Source organism: Grammomys surdaster, unplaced genomic scaffold (genome assembly GCF_004785775.1).
Source record: "Grammomys surdaster isolate TR1022 unplaced genomic scaffold, NIH_TR_1.0 125941, whole genome shotgun sequence".
Classification (NCBI taxonomy): domain Eukaryota; kingdom Metazoa; phylum Chordata; class Mammalia; order Rodentia; family Muridae; genus Grammomys; species Grammomys surdaster.
The window spans coordinates 1,158,955-1,164,363 of record NW_021620763.1 but is presented as its reverse complement, the minus strand read 5'-3'; the positions used below and the strand labels follow the sequence as shown (position 1 = coordinate 1,164,363).

At 45.8% G+C, this 5,409-nt stretch overlaps 1 pseudogene; it reads right to left on the bottom strand.

Moving 5' to 3' along the window:
* Positions 1-445: 445 nt before the first annotated feature.
* LOC114608889 lies at positions 446-3,864 on the bottom strand (annotated as a pseudogene).
* Positions 3,865-5,409: the final 1,545 nt, after the last annotated feature.

Here is a 5,409-nt window from a genome sequence, read left to right as displayed (position 1 = left end):
ACTGTCTCCAGGACCCACATAGGTTGGTTGAGTTGCTTATTCTCAGAATGAAACCATCACTTCCTCAACCCCAAGCCTTTGGGCAGAGCTGGAAAGTAACCAAAGGCCAGTGAACAGATGAGTCAAATCGTCCCCCAGAAGGAACCCTGGGAGTGATCTAGTGTTTAAGTCTCACATTACCAAAGAGAAGATTCAGGCTCAGAGCTAGCAAGTGAGTTGCCCAAGCTCCTATAATGACTTTGTGTGAGATTGCGTTTGATTGCAAGTCTATCATGAGCTAGAAGGGACACCCAAGTGCTCCCACAGCCGTACATGGTCTACCTCTGTAGCCTAGAATATTCTTTTTTTTTTCATAATTATGATTGGTTTATTTAGCAAAATAAACTTGAAGAAACTTTTCTAGTTAAAAACATCAGAATCACACCAAAACTTTAGTCCTATGTTCTTTGGTATTGAGTTTCAAGATATAAAATAGTTTATTTTGAAAACTTTAGCCATTAGGTCTATAAACATTTTACATAAAAAGGAAAGAGAATATGAAATTACCTGTTACTGTATTATTTATCAAAAATCCACAATTCATTTTTTCTTTATATTAACAGAAATATGATATAAAAACAGACATTTTTGTCTCTTCTATTAGGAACTGGTCAGTCAGCAAAGCCAAACATTCCCAGAAACACAGGGGCCAGCCAAAGCTATTCTTATTCCTTTGGTACATCCTTTGTGTATCTAGTTCAGAGTTCTCCATTCCCCTGCTTTAATGTGTGAAAATATCTTCCCTTAAATTTGCCAAATAAATCTGGGGAAGAAATAACAAATTAGGGAATATATATATATATATATATTCATTCATTCATAAACTCTCATGATCATGGCTCTGGTGTTAGCACTGAGATTGAGAACAGGAGGAATATAACCACAATAAGACACAGCTATCTATTAGGAGGACCACATAAAGACACCTTTGGCCATGGAGGCTCTGAGCCCTCTGGAAATAAGTCAGTTGCATTGCCAACATGACAAAGAAAATGGCAATGTTCAGAATCAAGAAGAGTCTGGTGTAGGAGGCAGACAGTGAAGGTGCTTTGTTGTGACTTGTCACCATCCGCCCCTGTCCAAAGCCACCTTTCATGGAACCCCTGTTTTTATGCTTCTCGTATGTGACATCAGCAAAATCCAAAAGGTCTTTCATTTCTTCATCTTCAGCTATGGGCTGTTCTTTCTTTGCTAAAATCTGAGCTTTCTGTCGGATCTTCTTCTCATTGACTTCAATCTGTGCAAAAATATCAGGGACAGCATCCACAAATTTGTAATGCTTGCCTGCCCTTTGGCTTTTCTTTGACTTGCCTCGCTGCTGCCACTGTTGCTGGGATATAGCAAAAATCCTGTCAATGGCCTCCTCTGTTTGTCTCTTATCTGAAAACCTCAGTAGGCGCTCAGCAGTCTTCCTAAAGCTAGCTGTGTTCTGGACTCGAGATAGGATCTGCTTCTCGAGCAGCTGGAACACGGGCTTAAAATGCTGCAGATTCTGTTCCACGATAGCAGCATAATCTTTCACTTCAGGGACAGTGGTGCTTTTGATGGCTGAACTCTGGTCAAACAGAATTTTCTGATGATCTGCAATGACCTGTGCAAAAGCAGACTGTCCCGTGTTCTCACCCGTCCACAGGTAAGTTGCGTAGGCATGTTCGCTAGTAGCTATGAACACATCCAGCCGCTCAGGGTCCCCATGGATGCTGAAGCTCTGAACATCCACAGATGGCCCTATGAAGAGGTAAGCTGCCCTGGTGATGGGACTTCGAAGATGCATGGTGACATTCACATAATTTGTCCCATTGTAGGGATAGCCCCGAGGATACGTCACTGAGGCAAAGGTTGCTTTTTCACTATAACCAGTATCATCCATCCAGTACATTTTATAGAGACCGTCTCGCTGCCGGATGAAAGCTCCATGGACCCCATCTACGACTGTCTCCTCGAAGGGGACATCCACATTGTGGAAGAAACTTGCTGCTGTCTCCAGGGGGCTCTCCTCCCCCAGGTGTATCTGGTCTACAAGGAGGAGAAGCTGTGGGTGGAGGAGGATGAGATTCCGTTGAATGTTCTTCAGGTTGAGCATCGGGTTATATGCACCTACGCCTTCTCCTCGAATAAAAACGACCCCATCCTTTTCCTCTGTGGCAATTACTCTCCCCTGACAGCTGGCTGCCAGGTCATGCTTGTATTTTGACCATTTTGATGAACAATCTTCTGTGACCTGACCCTCCCAGGGAGAAAAGCAAGTCTTTGACACAGCTGGAGAAAACATTAGAACATTGTTAAAGAAGGTGTACTTCGGCCCATACAGAGCCTCAGTAATGAATGGCACACCATTGGGGGCAAAAGTGAAAGAATTTTGGTCAGGATGCTCATGTCCTGCATTAAAATTTCTCCATCCTTTAATCCAGTCTTTATATTTGTTTCTGTGGACAATGTCATATATTGCACGCCCCCCAAGTTTTCCTGACTTGAAGGAAAGGAACGATCTGTTAATTTCTGCAGGTAGTGCACTTCCATAAGTCACAACACCCCAGTCATCAAAATAATGCAATGTTGGGGTACCAAAATCTGGAGGAGGAATCGGTTTCAAGCTGGCATCATACCAGAGAAATTCTGTATGTAGAGTACACCAGCGTTGCCCTTTGGATGGTGTACCTGGACCTTCCACCACACGGTTCTTTCTGATTTGGTCAGCCAGCCAGTTTCCACTCCCATTACACATGACAAATTTATCCAGGAACACTGATTGACTTTCTGGACCATAAAACCAGTTGTAGTTTGAGTCTGCAATGGCCACAGTTCTTTGAAACCCTGGCAAGATGGTCCTATACATAAAGGCAAAGTGTTGCTTAAGCCATGGATGGCCAAAGTGGTTGATGTCAAAGTGCCTCTGAACGAGAAACATGTACTGGAACAGGGATCTAGTGGTATAGCTGCCATATGCAACTCCTTCATAGAGGGAGCCGTCCGTCACCTCTCGCAGCAAGACCAGAGACTTCTCCATGATGCTCAGAACTTGCTTGGTCCACAGATAGGCCTCCTGAAGGTACCCTTGGTTCATCAGAACGAGACTTCCAGTGAGTAAGGCCATGCAGTTGGTGGGCTGGTGGTTGTGCAAGTACTGGAAGCCCCATCCTCTTCTGTAGGAAGTTTCATACATATAGCCCGAGGCATTGGCAATCACTTCCAGGAACGTCTCCTGCTGTGTCTTGCTCAGGTAGTTGTATAATAAGTCATACGCAGTGGCGAAACCCACCAGGGAGTGAGCAAGTGGAACTTCATCCCAAGGCGCATCTTTCACCAACTAGGCTGCGCTGCCATCCTCTCCATGTAGTCTTTGGCCATGTCTCGAGCTTCAGTGTTCTCAGGATAAAGCACACAGAACATTGCCAAGGCACCCAGGTTGTTTCCATAGATCTCATTCCAGCGGGCGCTGTACTCCTTGTGATCCCAAGGAGGGAGGTACTCCAAGGGGTTAGTCAGCATGGTATGCACAGCCTCGGTGAGCCGGGCTGCGATGTGCTCATGAGAGCTGGCAGCCCACAGCTGGAGCTCTGCCACATCTTTCCTGGAGAAGTACAACATCGGGTGGCTGTCATAGTTGGCATTAATGAAGGGAATCATGACTTCTGGGTTCTCGTCAGTGATGTAGGCTGACACGCAGCAGAGCAAACATATGAAAAACACACTGGGAGCCCCCCGTGTATGGGTCCTCATCGTGGCACCAGATCTCCAAGTCTCCAAGGCAGCCAAATCATCTTCGAACGATCCGCTCTGTCCTCCCGGGCGTCCCCTCTCTGCGTCCCCGGGGGGCGCCGGGGCTCCGGACCCCTGGAGTCCGGCCCTCAGCGTGCGCGCCTAGCCATCCGAGTTCAGGGCGCTGCGCCCGGGGTGCGCCGCTGCAGCCTCTGGCAGTCTTGCGGACGGGGCGGAGCGCCTAGAATATTCTATCTTCTTTCTTTGTACAAATATTTTTTGAGGGGTTTTCGAGACAGGGTTTCTCTGTATAGCCCTGGCTGTCCTGGAACTCACAGTGTAGACCAGGCTGGGCTCAATCTCAGAAATCCACTTGCCTCTGTCTCCCAAGTGCTGGGATTAAAGGTGTGCACCACCACTGCCCAGCTGTACAAATATTTTTTTTCTTTTATTCAGTTACTTTTGTATTTGTCTTCAAAAGAGAAATGAAATGTGTCTCCAATGTTATTCTTTTGTATGTAACCCAGGCTACTTTTACTGGGGGCCTGCAAGTGCTAAATCTGTATATAAAGTAAGCATCTAGTCAACTTTCATTAAACTTGACTATGTAGGGGAAGTTTTCAAGCATCAGACATGGAAGAAAATCTAGACTCGGGCAGGGAATTGGCAAACGTGAATGTGGGAGCATGATGCTTATGATGGAATTTAGTCCCCCAGTAAGATTGTGCTGCTGGCGGTGTTGGCGGTGTGATGAACATTATTAGTAAGAGTGTGAGATATATTTCAGGGTAAAATTAGGTATCAGAAAGGGAAATAAAGGAGGACTTTAATTTTTTTCCCATTTCAACTCCGAGCAGCTGGACAAGCTGGTGGTGAAATACACTAGTTTGTCTCTGACAGAAGGAAGGGGACAGCAGTCTGAAGAGACAGTGGCTTAAACTGAGGAGGGAGAGCTTGCCCAGCCAGCCATCAGCAAATCCTCTACTTAGACCTCCCTGCTGCTCTGGAACACCTGAACTTGACCATGGAGTATCGAAACTATAAAAACCGGAAAAATTAGAGAGGATCAAACCGTCAGCCTACAGAGAGGCCTTGCCCTTGTACCTTTTTCACAGATCGTTTTCCTACCCAGAATTCCAACGGCCCCTCTCCTCCAGGAAGCACCCTGAGGCACCATCTTTTATGATCTATCTCAGAGCTTCATTCCTAGATCTGGGCATATCCATCACTACCGTGTCTCTACCAGTGGCATCTATGAGCACATGAGACTGACTTCTGGAGGGCAAGGGCGGCCATTTCATCGTTCATTCAACAGCTCCCCAGAGCAGTTGTCCTTTTCCCAGCTGCTGAGTTCTCTCCCAGGACTCCTCCCCTCCAGTCTCCTGGAAGCTCTCCTATCTACCCATAGTCCTAACAACTTCTGCAAAAGCTGAGTTCTATCAAACAAAGCTTAAAAAGAAATCTATGTCACAAAAGAGAAAGGCGCTTAAGGCTTGGCCTCTGTAAACCATCTGTGTATGTTGGAATCCCTTAAATGTGCAGACTTCTCTATTTCATAAACCTCTAACTCGATTTTGTTTCTTAAATATTTGTAGAATTTCCACGAGAACATCCAACAATGACCGGTGGCGATGGTGATTAAAATAGAAGCAAGGAAATGGGGTAACAACA